The sequence below is a fragment of the Pteropus medius genome, unplaced genomic scaffold, assembly GCF_902729225.1.
Source record: "Pteropus medius unplaced genomic scaffold, Ma_sr-lr_union100, whole genome shotgun sequence".
Lineage (NCBI taxonomy): Eukaryota > Metazoa > Chordata > Mammalia > Chiroptera > Pteropodidae > Pteropus > Pteropus medius.
Genome location: NW_024340849.1, coordinates 2,735,712 through 2,754,257, shown reverse-complemented (window position 1 = coordinate 2,754,257; position 18,546 = coordinate 2,735,712). Strand labels below are relative to the sequence as shown.

At 40.8% G+C, this 18,546-nt stretch overlaps 1 protein-coding gene and 1 pseudogene across 5 annotated transcripts in view; one reads left to right on the top strand and one right to left on the bottom strand.

Moving 5' to 3' along the window:
* The window catches only part of ZNF407 (zinc finger protein 407), a 372,930-nt gene that overhangs the window by 184,695 nt on the left and 169,689 nt on the right, over positions 1-18,546 (top strand). The gene's annotated exons all lie outside the window — the stretch shown is intronic.
* LOC120591262 (uncharacterized) lies at positions 18,416-18,534 on the bottom strand (annotated as a pseudogene).

Genomic DNA, 18,546 nt, shown 5'->3' with positions numbered 1-18,546 from the left:
CCTTGACGTGCAGACCCGCTGGTGCTGAGGCAGAGCCCACCAGCCTCCCGCAGCACCCGGGCCCGGCGCCCCAGTTCTCAGGGCAGAGGCCGCAGCCGGCCGCGTCGCCCCACTGAGGCCTAGCCTCAGCACCCCTGCATTGTGCCCCGGCGCCCTGCGTTCCCGCTGTCTGCGTCTTCCGCGTCACACTTCTGTCATGGCAGAGGGCTAGAGCCAGCTCTTACTAGCTAAGCTGATTGTTAACTTTTATGGAATTTTGTGAACTAGTTGACATCATTTTGTGAGCTTGAAATTCCTAATAATTATATAATTGTATAACGTATGTACTTAGATCTTCTCTGTACCATCTGTGTCTACCCACGTGCCTGCAGCTCGGCTTGGGGCACAGAAGGCCCTCGATGAGTAAGTGAATGGAAAGGTCAGAGCTAATGATGTTAACTTTAGAATCAGATCAAGGCTTCTATACTAGATGTATATAAAAAAAGAAAGGAAGATTTCTTTTTTATAGGCATAAAAAAGAAAGGAAGATTTTTTTCAGCCACATTGATGTATTTGGGCCATGCGCGTGGATTTGGGGAAATTGAGTGATGAAACTCAATAGAAAAGAAGAACCTGCAAACTTTCCGGTTACCTTGACATTCAGGTGGCCATCAGATCACTCAGAAACCTCAGGTTCCATAGAAGCTGTGAGTTCCTCATGCTGCCTCAAAAGTAAGTTTGCATCTCGTTGCTAAGGTTACCGTCCTAAAATTGTGAACATTTTTTTTAATCATGATAATTTACTCTCAGAATTCCAGTTTTGTATTGCATATCTTGGGCAAAGTTTCAAGGTTTTATTCTTTAGAGTTTAATCTCTTAGGAATTAGAGTTCTTTAACCTTTGTGTTGTTTTCATCCTGACATTGATGCATTAAAAGGTGGTTAAGATCTTAATTATATTGTATACTAAATTTTTAGCTCTTTAAGATCTTAAATTATTTTACTCATTGTTGAGTTTCCTGTAGCACCTAGCATATGTGTTAGAAATGACAGGTATCTAATAAAAGCATCTTGGACTTTTAACCCTTTAATCAATTTTATTTTCTCTGTATTGGCTTATAAATTTACAGCCTCTTTATAACTCCATTATAATATTATGACATGTGTCGTCTTACATTTGAAATAAATTATTTGATATTTGCTTATATAAGAAAAGTACTGTATCCAAGAGTTTTAAGTTCTCATTTATACTAATGCATTTAAATCTTTCTTATAACGGTTTATCGTTCATGCAGTGTTATTGTTCACACTGATGCTTTCAGCGCTTTTCCTTCCATGCTCGTGTTGTCCTCTTTAACTCATTAGTCTATCCTTTTAGAGACAGTTAAAGTTTTTCCTTCGTGTTTTTTCAAAACAAAACAAAACTAAACTAAAAAACGTGATTCATTTCTATTTACTTTGACCTGTTCAGTGAGCTATTTAGACAGATGTCTGCTTATTTTATATGTGAGCGTGTGTATGTGTGTGTATATAGTTTTTTTTTCTCTTCTTCATCCATACAACTTAGTACCAGCTCTTCATGGGTCCTGTACGTGTGAATATGCTTTTCCTGTCTCTCTATGGAGCTGAGGTGGAAAGTAGTAGCGAAGACAGAACTACCTGTTGATGAATGAGTATATCGGCTTTGTGTGTTTCGTATTTTTGTTTTTGTAGTGTTTTCTCTTAATTACTACTTTTTGAGCACTTGGTTTTTCATCTTTATTAGAAATTAATCCTCAGATAAAGTAAGCCAGAGAGTTATATAAATAAAAAATATTAATACTATACTTCTTTTTTTGATCATTTTAATTTAATTGATCAGATCAATATTACGTAAGGTTAAAAATGAAAATTGTATAATTTTTACCTTTGCACAAACTCGATTCTTAATTTCCAACACAGAGAGAAATCTTCTCTTAGAACAAATTTAAGTATACCTTACTCATCCATCTTTACTTTTTTATTTGTTTAAAAATAATGATAAGGAGCGTTTTGCAGACTGTAGCAGCCCTGTGGTCCACAGTCTTCACAGGCACATAACTACAAAGTCTGATTTTATTTAACACTGTGCTTTATTCACAGTCTCTGTAAACCTATCCTACACGGATTCTCTGTACTCAGAGAATCCCCAGACCGTACATTCTTTCTTTTTCCATTGCCTAGACCTATGCTAGAACAGGGTAAGTCTTTACTTAATTTCCGAATGAGTGTACAGGTCTTACCTCACAGGATAAAGCATCTTCTTGAAGGGATAAGCCTTGGTTTTCCATTCGTGTTCATTTGTAATACCTCCAAGAGTAAATATTCAATAGCCTCAGTACATGCTTGGAAAAAAATTCGAGTTTTGTCTTTTCTTAAATACTTTAGCTTAAATATTAAATATAGTTCAGAAAAAGATTTCTAAGGTTTTAAATGTGTACATAGAAGTGTCAAGTTTCAGGAAAGTTAAACTTTACACAGTTCTACTCCCAGAACCCAAGGGCTGGTGTAGCGAGCTCGCGGGACCCGGCCCTGCCACCTCCGAGTCTGCGTCTCCCTGCCTTCCCCTCTCCCTTCGCTGCAGCCATGGCGCGGAGAAAGCCGGCTTTCTCCAGCTTCTCACGCGGCCGAATGCTGCTCATCTTCTAGACGCCCTCGTCTCAGAAGGCGTCCCCGAGCGTCCGCAGGTGGATGAAGTGTCCCTCCAGGTGCTCGGTGTGGAAGGCGCGTCCCTCTGGACTCGAGGTTCTCTAAGGCACAAGCGATCTCTGCTCTCCGTGCGATATGTGTCTGTACTGTTCACACGGACAAGTATTTATGAGGAACGACTGAATTACTTTGAATGGCATATTTATCTAATGTTTATAATATTTACCTCATAATGGCTTTTGGAGTTACATGGTAAATTATTACATTCAACATATACTTCAAAAAGATATATGTGTGTATGTATATACATCTTTCATAAGAAATACTAAAAACAAAATCTGACATTTTTTCAATAAATGTTAAAGTGTTCAATTACAAATACAAACTCCTGTGTTTAGAATAATCAAATTAGCAAACTCTGTGAAAAAAGTAAGGAGTAACAAAAGGCTTTTTTAAGGTCCTCGTTCCCAAGGCATGTGCAAGGGCCCGGAAGGGGTGCCGGGGTGCAGTTTTGAAAGTTAGCCAGCAGAGGAGATTCAAAGTTACACCCTTGACGGTCTGCCCGCAATAAATTGACGGGAGATCAGACTGAGAAGCAGCTAAGGGCACACAGTCACCCGAGTCCTGATTGAAAAGCGAGTTCTGAGAGCGAAGTACCAGAAGGAAGAGAAGCCAGGTGATCCTGATTGATGATTGTGGAGTAGAGCATGTGGCTCAGGCCATCTGTGACCCACATAAAGGGAACAGGACGCTCTGCTGCCTTCAGGGGGCCAGGCTCGGAAGGCGGCAAGAAGGGCAAGAGAGATTCCCTCAGCGAGAGGAGACTTTCCTTACTGAAGCCCGAGCCTGGCAGCTCAGCATCTCTGATGATGGAAAGGAGTCTGGGAGCTGTGGGACGATGGTGACCGGAGGCTCTGCGCCGCGGGGGCACACCGTCGTGAACCCGTGAGAAGTCGGCCAGCGGTGGCCGTCACTTCCTCGTCATCTGAGGGGTGTCTCCCCCTCAAAACTGGAAGCACGGAGAGACCAAGAGCTGGTTTCTGCAGCCTTTCCGTTCAGAAAAGCGTTCTAGAAGCAGGATTTTTATCACACGATGGGGAATAGCTTGCTTCTTTGTTCGTTATAGTAAGGATTTACTGACACAGCAAGTCATATGAAAAATCCTTTTATTCTCACTTAATTTCTTATATTTCTTTATTGCTTCTTTTTGGTTTTTGATGGCCTTCAAAAAATGAGAAAATTCTAGTTTATAATATTATTGTATTGCTAAGTCCTTTCAACAATAAAAGGAAATCATGGTATAAGTAGAAGCTTAAGTGAAATATAAACTATTTGAAGAAAATTCTAAAATATACAGTGAAATTTTGCAAGAAAAAGATTGCGTTTAAACCAAACAGCCTGAGTTAATCCTTCCAGAAGGTGTTATCTTGAATTAAGAGGCCTTTTACAAGGATATTAGAAAAAGAAGTAGTATCAGAGGTACAAGCAAATCCATTTCCAAATGAGGAGAGAAATAAAATTAATGAAATTAATTTTAAGGTATTAGTTGCATTGCCAAGCTGATTTTTAAAATTGGTTATTAATACAGGAAAACAAACAAACAAAAACACACACTCTTGGAAATGAGGTCTCAGATCAGCAGAGAAACTGATAAACGTAGCTACTCAAAATGTAAGGAAAGTAATTTCTGGAAAATTTAAATACACATCAACTTGGCTATCTTGTATGCAACTTGACTTGTTTAAGAAATTACCTAATGAACTTCATGAATCAATTGAAATTATTTTCGAGAGAAGCTAGCGAATCAGAGGAGGAAAAATGAATGTTCAGAAAGTCCTATTACCAACTTATAATCTTGGAAACCATAAGAATATGGTCATAGTTTACAAGGCCACGATTTCCCTTTAAATACCGAACATCTCTAGAGAATGTAAAAATAATTTTGTCTTTAAAAGTGGTTTACGTAGCGTTTGTGTTTATACTACCAGAATTTTCTAATTACGATCTTCTCAGGATTCTTTGCCAGGAAGTATCTGGGCTTCATCGAGTAAATAACCCATTTTTTTCTTTTATAGTAGAGGTCGACTTTCATTTATGCTTAAATTTCTATATTCTTTAATGGGAAAAGATAAGCAAAATAAAAACAGAAAAATGGCTTGTTTGCCCACAGTTCTTAAGCATACACATTGAGGAGCAAGTCTTTGAATGATGTATATAAAGAGGCAAGATTTGACGGAAATCAGAATTTTGATATGGTCTGTAGTTCATGTCACATCGCTCTGCTGGCAGCCTCTCCTTGTTTTCCTTCCCAGCCTTTAGTGGAAATATGTGGCCTTCTGTCTTTGCTTAAGAGCTCCTCCCACTTCAGCACCGTGGTCCTCGAAGTCTTCACCGAACCTTAGAACTCTTGAGGCTCTGGGTTCCATGATTTTCACCAAGAATGAAGAACCCTGTCAGTTTGCATTTTATTCACTGAAGACTTCACAAAACCTTTCCTCCCTTTCTGACTCGACAAATACGGGAAGAAAGCGCAGCAGAAACGCAGGCGGAGGCGGCTCCTCCCGCGGCCCCTTGTGCTTTTAACGCGGCTTCGTCCTACGAGGCCGAGAGGCGACGGCGTGCGGGGTGTGTCTGCCGTCAGCAGATTGCAGTGTGTGGCCGTTTTCTTTTTTAGTCATTGAAAGGATCCTCCTAGTCTGATACCTCTTAATTTAAAGAAAAAAGTGTTGTTGTTGTTGTTGTTTCATTTAAAAGTGAACATGTTGATTTAATGACATTTGTAAAATGCAATAAAAGAGAAGGGCTCCCAAGCCCCACCTCCCTAAGTGACCTGTTTTTATCTTTCTCTCTTATTGAGCATCTTTATTCCACGTTTTACTTTTTTTCTCCTGTCATTTAAGGTGTGTGGGTTTTTTTTTTGTTTTTGTTTTTTGTGTGTGTGCATTGACTGTTTTTTTTTGTTTTTTTGTTTTTGTTTTTTGAGCTATACTTTTGATGAAGAAACTTCAATTTAGAGGGTGCTGTATCTTTTTCTAGTTATAAACTCATTTGTCTCTGAAAGATATTTGGAATGTGTATACATTATAGTGAGACGAACCTGAACTTATACAGCATTTTTACCATACAGGTTGTTTTCTAAACTGAGCTATTTCATCAAAACATGTCTGACAGCCAGGAAGAAAGCGTCATGGTGATCTGACTTGCGAAATGTTGGGAAGGCCTGGCCAATGGATCATCAAAGAATATAGCAACTCTTTTTTTTTTTTTTTCATTTTTAATGTATATTTTTTTAATTTTTCAATTATAGTTGACATACAATATTATATTCAGGTTTCAGGTGTACAACATAGTGATTAGAAATTTGTATAACATATGAAGTGACCATCCCAATAAATCCAGTACCCATCTGACACCATGCCTGGTATTAGAATATTATTGACTGTATTCTCTATGCTGTAATTTACATCCCCTTGCCCGTTTTGTTACTGCCAATTTGTACTTTTTAATACCTTCCCCTTTTTTACTCCCTACACCAACCGCCTCGCGCCCCCCCGCCGCCATCTGGCAGTCTTCAAAATCTTCTCTGCATCTGTGAGTCTGTTTGTTTTGTTCTTTAGATCCACGTGTAAGTGAGATCATGTGGCATTTGTCTTTCTCCGACTTACTCCACTCAGCACAATACACTTAGGTTCTCCATGCTGTTGCGGACGGCAAGGTTTCATTCTTCTTTCATGGCTGAGTGAAATCCCATTGTGTGTAGGCACCACATTGTCTTTGTTCCTTCATCCCCTGGTGGACCCCCAGGTGGCCTCCATACCTTGGCTATTGTAAATAACGCTGCAGTGAACGTGCGGATGCACATGGCCCGTTGAGGTAGTGTCTTGGGTTTCTTCAGATAAATACTCATAAGTGGGATCACTGGCGCCTTTGTTTTAAAGTCTGTTTTGTCTGGTAGAAGTATTGCTACCCCAGCGTTTTTTGTTCGTTTGTTTCCATTTTTATGAAATATCTTTCTCCATCTCTTTGCTTTCAGTCTGTGTGTGTCTTTCATCTGAAGTGGGTCTTGTGTAGGCAGCACGTGCAAGGGTCTTATTTTCGTAACAATTCAGCACCCTGTGTCTTTTGAATGGAACATTTAATCCATTTACATTTAAAGTAATTGTTGATAGATACGTAGTTATTGCCATTTTATGATTTGTGGTTTTTTTTTTTTGTTTTTTCCTTCTTAAAGAAGTCCCCTTAACATTTCTTGTGATACTAGTTTGGTGGTAGTGAACTAACTCCTTCCACTTTTTCTTTTTTGGGAAGTTTTTTGTCTGTCCTTCGATTCTAAATCATAGCTTTGCTGGGTAGAGTAATCTTGGTTTTCGTCCATGCTTTTCACCACTTTGAATATTTTGTGCCAAGCCCTTCTGGCCTGCAGTTTCTGTTGAGAAGTCAGCTGACAGTCTCATGGGCGCTCCCTCGTGGCGACTCCTTTTCAAAGTACGAAGGAACTATAGTAATGCTTGGAGTAAAGACAACAGAGGGCGCTCGCAGGTAATAATTGGAAGGTTTCTCAATTCTTTGAAGGACATTGAAACCATACAATCTTATAAAGGTTTAGGACAAGCTGCAGGATATAAAACCCGATTTTCAAGAGAGAAATGGCACGTATCTGAGGTTGCCAACGTAGGGAATCACATGTAAGGCCGGAAGTCTCTAAGGAGGTGATGGCCACAGACTAGGTGGAGACCACAGGTGCCATTTTAATTTCATAGGAAAGTGCCATTTGTGACCATCGTTCGTAAATGGGTTTATATATTAGCATCCTCCTCTGGTTTACATGGATTAGGACACCCCTCACCCCGTGACTGGTAGCCCATATTCACAATGTTGTTGGTTGGTTTTGCTAATGTGAATTTTTGAGTTTCTCTCTTTGGCATCACGTAGAATCAGTGAAGCCACATGAGGCTTTGTTCAGCTGGTGTGCGTGTGGGTGTGCGTGTGTGCGGACGTGCAAGATCCTGTCTTGATAGCAAAAGTGACGTGCTTGATTTCATTAACGGTTACTCAAATTCTACTGTTGAATCAATGGTTTCCATGAACATTGTATCCTCTGCTTCAGTTTTTTGTAAAAGCTAGAAAATTGGAAAGTAGACAAGTAAAGAAGAATAATTTTGGTAAAATATTTTATATTTTTATAGTATATATCTCTTACGTCATAAAACTGTGATCCTGGGAAAAACATCCACAGGAGTTGTGTATAAGGCTAATGACTTTCTTCTTTTTTCTCTGTCCCAAAACTGTGGGGGCTGCCGGCCCCTCCCAGACTGCATCAGGGTGGGACGGGCTCAGATTGGAATTCAGATCTGATTTCTGTTTCCGTCTTTGCTGTTTACAAGCTGTGTTGCCTTGACCGTTCTCCGAACTGTCCTGGGCCTTTGTTTTTATAAGGCGGACATGAGTATCATTAGGTGGTCGTCAGAGTGTCACGCCGTGCGCTGCAGTTTCGAGGCTCTGCATCATGCTGAAGTGGCAGGACGTGGGTCTGTAGTCACATATGACGTTGCTCGGATCCCGCCAGTGACCTGTCTTTCTTGACTCTGGGCGAGTTACTTTGCTTTTCTAACCCGTGTTCAGGGCCAAGTGTCCACCCTGCAGAGGCACTGGGAGGAGCAGTTGCGACCGCACGTGAGTTTCTGGAGCGTCTGCGCTCAGTGACGATGCGTCTGCAGCCCTGGGGGGCGGTGGGCGGAGTGGGGGGGCCCTGGCTGGGGACGGCGGAGAGGGCAGGCCCCGCCGTGTGTGGGGGGTGGCCCCATGTCAGCGGTCCGGCTTTGCGCGTCGAGGCTCCCGCGCCGCAGCAGCGGGGCCGGCAGACAGTCACGGCGCCCCCTCCTGCGTCTTCAGTGCACCCCCGAAGGCTGTGGCGCCCCTGCTCGGCCAGCGGTCTCCCAGCCGGCTGTCCTGAGCTCTGGGCCTTGGAGGCACCCTGAAGTCCTGGCGTGTTTTCCCGGGGAAGGGACCGCTGCTGTCCACAGAGAAGACAAGGCGCGAACCTGCGTCTCAGCAGCCCGTCCTCAGCGGGGGACGGTCGCGAGGCTGCTTTCTGTCCAGTGCGTGCAAAATGGGTTAAAACGGGTTTTACTGTGACTGTTCAGGGTGTATTTTATTAATGAGTAAGTGGTTTTTGTCCCTTACAGAAGGAAAGCTTGCAGGCATCAAGCTTTACATTAAAAATGCAGTAAAAAACGTAGCCACACTCGTGAAGCTGCTCCCGAAGCTGCGGAGCAGGTGTTAGGTGGATGGTGCCTCGTCTCTCTGGCAGTGTTCACGTTGTTGGGAGTTAAAGGACTGTTCAGTGAGATTTCTTTTTTTAAGTGAAGACCACAAATATGTAGCATTTTTGCCACATCTACTTAAAGGTGCAAATATATTTTATTTCTCCTTTTAAAATGTTTTCGTAAAAACTTATTAATATTTTTATTAAAAAACCCTCTCATCTCATCTTCAAAGGATTTCACCGTTACCCTCTCTCCCTCTTCTTTTGACGTGTTTTCCCCCCGTTCTTTAGACTCATTGCTTCTGTAGCTTCGTTGTGTAGCTCTTGATGTTCAAGATGCCATTTATGTCACACGCCTCTGTTTCCTGGCCAAGCTATTCACTTTCTCCTGTTTCCGCCTCAGCTGTGAGTGTCCCCGGGCCTGGACCCCAGCCGGGGAAGGTGAGCCTGACGCCTGGGTCTGATCTGTGAACTCTGGAAGTTTGGCTTCGCTAACTGGAGATGTGACTGAGCCTCAGGCTTCATCACTCATACTTTCTAAACTGGTTTCTGTCCGAATAAGGACCGACAGCCTCAGTTCTTAGAGGGTTCTGCCCATGTGCTGTCTATCAGAAAGGCCACCCCTGAGCCCTGGAGTTGAAACGGCACGGCCACCGTCCCGTCTCTCTAGCCTGCTTTAGTTTTCCTCATAGCACTTAGCGTCACGTGACAGGTTATGTATTTATCTAGTTATTCTCTCTTCCACTCATTAGAAAAACCTGTGGGTGACAGCAGAGACTCGGTGCGCTTTATCCTTTGCTGTGTCATATGTGCCCGCATTAGAGAGGGTCTGAAAGCAGGTTTGGCACTATCAGTAGGTCACTGTGATGGGTGAGCAGTGGGAATCCGGCCCGTGCTCTGGGGGGTAAGGCCAGTGAGCAGTGACCGTGGGAAGGACGCCATCACCTGTGACGTTCTTCGGTTTGCATGAAAAACTAGGATTCTTTCTATGAGATACGTTTTGAAGAGAATGTTACATTAAGTAGGCGTTTATAATTATTGTTGTAAACTCAGTTTATGGCAATGATATCTCAATAGAAATGATTGTTCAAATGCCGTCTTTTCTCAGATGTCCCCTGCGAGGTCTTTGTACCTCATCCAAGTGTCCCTGTGAGGCATTTGAGTCATTATCACGCCGTCTGGCTAGTCCTGTAATTATTTAAACCACGGTTATTGACACCTTTCTTTTTTACACGCAGAAAGTATATTTTGTAATAAAAGAGTTACCTGATATAACCATTTTAATTCTTTTCGTGATTGGGAGTCTGACAATTAGATACGCCGTAGTGGTTACTTAGTTATATGCTTCTTATTATACATATTACAGTGAAACATTTCACATCATTGTTGCCGGTTTAGGGGGAAGCCTCACCTGAGTGTGGCCTGACGCAAGGGCACGGAGCTTTGCACAAGGTGTACTGCATGGCACTTGGTCCTTGTGACCAAGATTAATGGAACTCAGATGGGTTTTAATTAGTGCAGCTGCGGTCATCAATTATCTCCTGAACACAAATATTGTTATATTTGGGAAATTCTTGATTTATTTTATTCCACTGGCCAGCAGATTTAGATGAATGAGTTCTCATCATAAACATTCTGAGAAAAATCGCTGGAGGCCACAGTTTATTATTTAGGACACAATCAGCGAGAGTGAACAACGGAACAAAACGTTGTAAAGTGCTCTCAGCATTAATTTGGAAATTTTGCTGAAACGTTGGGTGGGTACAGGGCGTCAGGAACATTGGGGCATCTTGAGCCACATTCCGAGCAGTCTGTCAGGAAGGGAACTGTCCCTGCTTTAGTTCAGAGGGCGACCGTACCATCCCGCGCGCACACTCCTCAGAGCCACCACGCTGCAGTGTGCGGACTGCCTTGAGCACAGGCTTTAGCCGGATGGACAGGCACCCGCAGTGCCAGAGGAGAGGCAAAAATAGCACTTCTGAGCATAACAGAGCTCTGTGCTTCTCTGCATGCCTGTGTGCTTACCTACGGTCACACGCGTTGGTTCTGGGCTTCACTTCTGTTTTAGAGTAGTTTTTGAAAATTTCCATCTGTAGTTTTTTTTTATGCTGGCAACTAGATGTATCAAGCTAAGATAATTTTAACATTCATAAGTTAAATCTGGTGCAAATTCTGGAATCATTAGAATGAAGAATATTTTTAAAATCCATGTAAATTTTGTGTATTTGTAATCTCCCGAACTCTGTAATTTAGTGAGACTGCCTAATATAGAGTTGCAGAAATAATTGGTAAACGTAAAACGTAATTTCATGTTTTTGCTCCCTCACAATATGAAATCTCTGTCGCGTTCTTATTCAAACAGAGAAGGACAAAGAAAGAAGTGAACTTGGCTTACATTCTTCTCTAAATTACAGAATATGGGGTAGCAGCCAGGACAGCTACTCTGAAGAATGGGGCATAAAACATAAACTTATAACAAGGCCTTATAACAAATCAGTTGCAAATCATAATTTTAAGGTCTTGTGGCATGGTAATCGACTTATGTGAGGATAGGTATTATTTCACATCTGAAATACATTCATTAAAATATTCTGATCTTGTATTATGTATAAGATTTCTGTTTCTTGTAGAAGCATTTTATGGTCAACTTATAATTTAGTGGACATTTTGATCCCAGTTATGACTTTGAAGCGGGGGAAGGCGTGGCTGGTCCCAAAGGTTGGTAGTGCGGCTGGCATCCGCTCTCGCTGAGGAGGTCCGCTGTGTCCTTAGGGAAAGGATATGTTAAATCCTTGCACGTGTTTGGTGCGTGAGACCGAAGTGACTTTTATCATACCCGAATTGTCAGAGTTTGCAGTTAATGATCTTAAGTCACTAGCTGTTGTCTTTGCGACAATTCATAAATCCTGATTCTGAGCACACTTGTGTGGCCTTCGTGTTTTGCAGAGCAAGTCGCAGGAAGCTTTCCGTCTTCTGCTTAGCAGGTGGGGGGCTTTTGTTCACTGAACCAAGGCGCTCAGGAGAAGCCTATTTTTCAGGCGTTCAGTTACATGCGATTCTTGTATTTTATCACTAAAAAACATCCTGCACCTCTGAACCGATTTGTCCATGTGACCCAATTCCTCTTGAGACATGGGCCATGGTTGTCTTCTTGGCATACTGAGACTCCGTTGTATAGATTTTTCGTTTTAGTTGAACAGTTTGTTTCATAAGTTTTGAAGAACTTGGCGCACCTCTGAAGTTAGCATTACGCGTAGTGTAACCCTGGCGCCCTTCACGTCAGAGCCGCACGCTTCTCGTCCCTCGTTCTCAGAGCCATGCACACTCCTGTCCTTTTCCTCGTCACAGCGTGTCGTCATCGCTGGTTTACTGTCTCTGTTCATCCATCCAACATCCACCCCGCCACCCACTGATCCATCTAAAAACTGAGGACGCACACTCCGGGTTTGGTGAGCAGTGAGCAGGTGACCGTGGCCGGAGCGGTCAGAGGTCAGTGCTGGGCCAGCAGGGCCTGGATGGATCCTGGGCACGGGGTTTAGGTACCTAGGGGCAGCCACCGGGCAAGGTTAAGTGGCTTTGCGGCAGAATTATTCATTACTTAATTCCGGACCCTTTACTATTAAGTCACATATGTGACGGTCTGTGAGTGATTGGTGGGTGGGTGAGTGGGCTCGCTCGACCTGGTCTGTGCCGCCCCTTTACTGGGCGCGCCCACATGCTTTACTGTGTTGACCCAGAGGTGCCCCACTGCTGGGAAGGGGCACAGCAGGCCGTGCCTTCCAGCGAAGGAGGGCCAGAGCGCCAGGCTGCAGACCCAGCAGCTCCAGGGAGCCGAAGCCCTCGATGTTTTTTGTCAATTGTAAAATAAGAGTGTCGGGTTAGATAATTTTTAAGATTAGGTGGTATTAAAATTCTTTGATTACGGTATTTCCTCTGAGAAATGTCTCTGCTAATTAGCACGTGATGAGCTACCAATATGGAGATTTATGAGTTCTTTATGAAATTCATATTTTCGCTATAACAAGTATTGATAATTTTATAAGAAACATGCTTTTTCATTTTCATGGTTTTGAAATCTGTAATATAAATAGTAGCTTATGAGGCCACGTGCCATTTCTGAGCTTTAGCTATTATGATGTAGTAATCTATTAATTTTCCCATGACAATTTTGAAAAATAATCTCTATTAAAAATTTTTATTCAGATTTCTTTGGTTTCCACAATTCACCTTATTCTTTTTATGATAACGTATGTGTACATGTGTAACGTGTGAGACATGGCATACACCGTCACCTTTGGGTCCTCTGTGTGCTTCTCTCTGATCACAGCCCCCTTTCTCCAGAGGGGACACTGTTCGGATTTGTTACTTGTATCGAACATAGACTGTCCGAACTCTGTATTAACAGTCTATAGATTAGAGAAATATTCCTTCTTAGATTTTTTTCCTCAGTATTATTTTTGATTTCTGCCCTTTAGAAAAGTTATCTGTTTTTTAAAAAATGTGTATCACGTTTGAAACTTATGCTCGTAGTATATTTAAATATGGCTTAAAAACCTAACTATTAGTGATTTGTTTTTAAGTGCACTGATACATAAGCATTTAGACTCTAATTTCAGCATAAAACATTTGCAAAACATCCTATCTATACATTTTTCCTAAAATTTTTTGTCGTTCTATAAATTAGGATACATTTATATATGAACTTTTATTCCAATAGGACATTATTAATTTGAAGACATGACATATACCTTTATCATGCCAAAAATGTCTGAGCTTTGTTGCTCTTTATTCAGAAGGAAATTCAAAACCTGACTCCTAATAATAAAACCAGACATATGTTTAAAATTGTTAAACAGTCTTTGGAAAATATAGGTAGCATAATTAAAACGTTAATCACAAAAGCTTTCGGCTTTAGAGTATATCATACTTAATTTTTTGAACAATTCTTTTAGTTTTCATACTTAAAAAAGCCATAGTGGAGAAATTACTACTACTTTTAATATTTTATAAGTTTAAACATAATTTATAAGGGTAACAATATGAATAAAATATGCTGATATTCGATACATAAAAATTATGTTTTTGCAAGCATAATCTTTGGGGATTATATGATCCTTCCATAAGTTTCTCAAAAGTTGTGATAGATTTTATAAAAATATCAAATATCTTCTAGCATGCTAGCCTTTCATATAATGAATGCAACTTAGTGTGAATTAACCGTGTTTATTCGAAGCTCTTCTGTCTTTTGAGGGTGGCTCTGAGCTGGGCGGGAGGGTGGGAATACATAATCGCAGGAGCTCATTTGGTGATGGAAGTTACACTTTACATTTTTGCTTTTCCCCATTCATTTCAGCTTGATACACACCTCACACTGAACTGCCATATTATCACTTTGTCAGGGGCGATGACAACACCCTAACAATAAGAGTCTTCCCTTTTGTTTATAACACTTAAATGTCTTGGCGATTAGAACTTTTCCCTTTCTTCTCTGAATAAAATTGTTCTGCACTGACTTTTTTTTATTCTAGCGAGGAGAAAGAAATAAAAGCAACCCTGTTTCGTGTTACAAATTATCATAAATATTGGAGATGCAGATTTTTCTTAGATCATTAGCATATCATGCTGTGGCCCACACCAGAGTGTACCATTAACAGAGCCGCCTTCATGTAATTAATGTAAATAATATAAGCTGCAGCTTGAGTTACCCAGTCAGCCTTGGCGAAAAGCATTTGTCATAACGCATCGTCTGAGGAGCCTGGCCGGCCTCAATTCAAATTAAACTTCGTGGGTTTGCCCCTTTATTTTTTCCTCTCATGCTATAAATTTCTGTGAAACATTTATGACTATAAATTTCTTTGAAACACCTATATAGGAGAAGAAAGCAATCTAGTAAGCCGAAATTAAAATTTTATTATTTACTATGCTTCTGCTGGTAAGGACAATTAGTATCTTCATAAAGGCAGGAACAGAGACCCTGGGAGTGCAGCCGAGGGCCCCCCCATCCTCAGAAGTGTTTTCTGTCCTCTGCAGCTGCCAGCAAATCTAAAGTATGGTTTCTGTCTGCCATTTGCTACTATTGCCCTCTGACTCCAAAACACAGAGGAGCATTGTAAATTTTTCATGAAGAGGTTTCAGTCTGTAAAACAGCAAACAGGAATAATGTTTTAAATGCAATCATTGTCAAGTTTGAACAATGTAATTTATCAAGAGAGCAGTTTGTACTATATAATAAGTTTCATATATTAATACAATTTTTCATCTGATGTCAGGCTTCTGATTTATGAATAGCCCATGATCTAAGGTGATCATTGAATTATAATTCAAGTAATAAGAAGCCAGGAACAAGACACTGGAACTGCTCCCCTGCATTAGCTTGCATGCCACCAAGCCAATTTACTAAACAACCGTGGGCTAAATGATACAGTTTTTCTAATTCAAAGAAGGCACTCGTTAATTAGATAAAGGCTAAAGCTCTCATTATTTTTAAATGATTTAAGAACGGGTAAAGATCTTACAGCTTATACTGCAGCTCTAATAGTTCTCTGCTTACTGCCTTGTAATAAGAGTATTAAAGACAGATGGGCCAGACTGACTTAAACCAATTACAGCATTTCTTATACACCAGTAGCAATGACTGTTCACAGGCACATCAGATGCTAGTATCCGACACGTTTCAGATGGCCGAAACACCACCGATTAATGTGATTTATGAATAAGTTGTTTCCTTCTGCTAATTTTCAGGGAATAATCACACCTCTAGAATATAGTTAGTAATTCCGGAGGCTTAGTTCATATTTCTTAGTAATTTTTTACAAGTGTTTTTTAGATACTTAACTTTCTGATATACCAAAGTAAAAAAAAAAAAAAAAAAAAAAATCCATTTTTTTGCACTGTCAGTTTATGGACTCCCCAGTAGGTGCCAGGCCCTGAGCTGGGTCCAGGCAAAATCCGTAGCTCATCGAGTGAGTTTTCTTTTAATTATCTCGATTCTTGTGTTGGGAAATGGATAACAAACTAGAAAAAGTCAGGCCATTGTCAGTCATTAATTTAAAAAATAAATTGAATACTTAAGAAATTATTACCTAAATACTCCTAAGAATGTGAATTTGTAAATGTCGAATTTTAGACTGTATAAAAATTACGAGTTTGAAAAGTAGCTTAGGTTTTGCGAAAATTAGTGAAGTACTGAGTTCTTGAGTCCTATGTCTCTGTACTTTTGCTGCCTGATTTTTTTGTCTCGTATTTTATGTCGATGTCACACCCGTCCGCGGCCCCTTGGAGCTGTGGTGCTGGTGGGCGGGATTTTCTTCCCCGCTTCCCTCTCTTCCTTTCTCCCTCAGCCCGGGCGATAGAAACAATGAAAATTGTTCGCTTTTTATCACCCAGTTGTCCTTCAGTGTTTTCCTTGACTAAAGAATTCTTTAAGAATTCCATTGTTTACTCACAATAGAAATTTCCCAGGATATCTCAAATATCATTAGCTTTTCCTTTTCCTTTTTAAATCTCCTGTCATTTATTGGTTCCCATTGTTGTTATGGCAGTGGTCAGCTTCAGATTCAGCTGGTTTTATTTACAGAAGCTCCTGCCTTGTATAGCAGGAGGTGGCCATACCGCCTATCCTGCAGACATGGTCATCGGTTGATGTTTCGGTACAGTTCAGATTTGGCAATTCCTTCTTAAATGTGTTCCACTTAAATTGACACAGTCTTTGAGAAAATAGGCATGACCTATATTACAGTTTCTTCCCTTCACACCTGCCTGGGCCTGTGGATGACCATCTTCTCTGGAAGCTTACGAATACCAGTGTACAGTTTCTCTTTATTCTTGTTTGGCAACTTTCCAGTCTTCTTTATTGATCCCGATTTTTAAATTAGTGATTTCAAAGTTGTTGGGCACATGCTTGCAATTAAAGGTATTCTGGGTAATCGTGCACCTGTAAAGGAAGTCCGGAAAGAAAAATGGAGCGTATCGAAGATTTCAGATTGTTTGGCGTTTCTCCTTTGTTGCCCTTATTTTTTGTCTTTTAAAAAAATTTCCTTATCTGAGCAACAAGATGTGTTATTAATGGACTCTGAGTAGAACACGTTATTTGTTACAGTAACTTTTGACCTGTTTAATAAGTACTCAGGCTGTGTGGCAGAGTTTTTATTGTGCGCTGCAGTGTACAGTTATGAAGTGTGGTACATAATAAAATAAAAGCAATAATGCTGATATTTCTGAGGGATCCATCAGAGCTGACCTGAAGCAACATATTTCATCTGGTTTGTCTGGGCAGGAATGTTTGAAAGTTATAGCTGAAATTACTGGAGACGATATTGTGTTTATGGTTTCTGATTGTTTACCATTGTACAGAACTTCACCCTTCGCGAGTCCAAAAACTGTTTCTATGACACTTCATTAGTGTCGGTGTCAAGAAACAAATGAAAAAGACGAAATACTTTCGTATTAGGCAATAAGACATTTTAAGCTAAATGTTAGTATTTATGTGTAAGAGTGTAAAAATCGAACGTGTAGCCACTCTGATAGGAAGAGAAGAGTATAGGGCGTTTTTGCAGTTCTAGGTAGGTTTTTAAAAATTTTTATGTTTATTACATGTGAAGAAGATAATAGTCTGAATATATTGTGCTAAGTAAAATGTGTTATTGAAGTTAGTTCATCTATTTTAATTTTTTAAGGTAGCTACTAGAGAATTTAAACTAGTATGTGTGGCTCACGTTTTTTTTTCTTTCCTGCTTTATTGGAATATAATAGTTAGTTGCTCATATTTACATTGTACAATTCAGTGAGTGTTTTTTCAATTACAGTTGACATACAGTAATATACCAGGTGCTGTTGTACAGCCTCGTGATCGGAGAACCACGTAACTCGCAAAGCGATCGCCCCACTGAATCTAGTCCCCCTCCCCCTTACACGTTTATGGCAACATTATTACCCATCTTCTTCATGCTACACCTACATCTCCATGTCTATTCTGCAACTATCCGTTTGTACCTCTTAAGCCCTTAGCCTTTCATCGCCATCCCCCTAATCTCCTCCCGTCTAGTAGCCCGTAAAGTATTCTGTGTACCTGTGAGTTTATTTCCCCTTTTGTTGCTGCTGTTGTTGACTTTGTAGGTTCCGCATGGACGTGAAATCACGCGACATTTGTCTCTCTCTATCCGACGCATTTCGTTCAGTGCCATACCGTGTGGGTCCATCAAGGCCATATCTTTCTCCATCCCCTTCCTTTTGGTCCGTGTGTCTTTTAATCTGCAGTGAGTCTCGTGCAGGCAGCATTCTTCGGGGTCTTGTTTGCTCATCCGCTCTGCCGCTCTGTCTTTCAGTGGGACTTCATTCTTTTCCATTTGAGGTACTTGTTGTGATGGGAATGTACTTATTACTATTCTTTTCTTTTCTTTTTATTATTATTTTTTTATTTTTCAGGCGAAGTAACCCTTGGTTGACCTCACAGATCACAAGAACCTTGTCAGCTTACAATCCCTTATTTTTTATTTTTTATTTTTTACACCTACAGCACCCGGTCTTCCTAGGTGGTCTCCCATCCAAGTAGTAACCAGGCCCGACCCTGCTTAGCTTCCGAGATCAGACGGGATCGGGCTCGTTCAGGGTAGCATGGCCATAGACTATTACTATTCT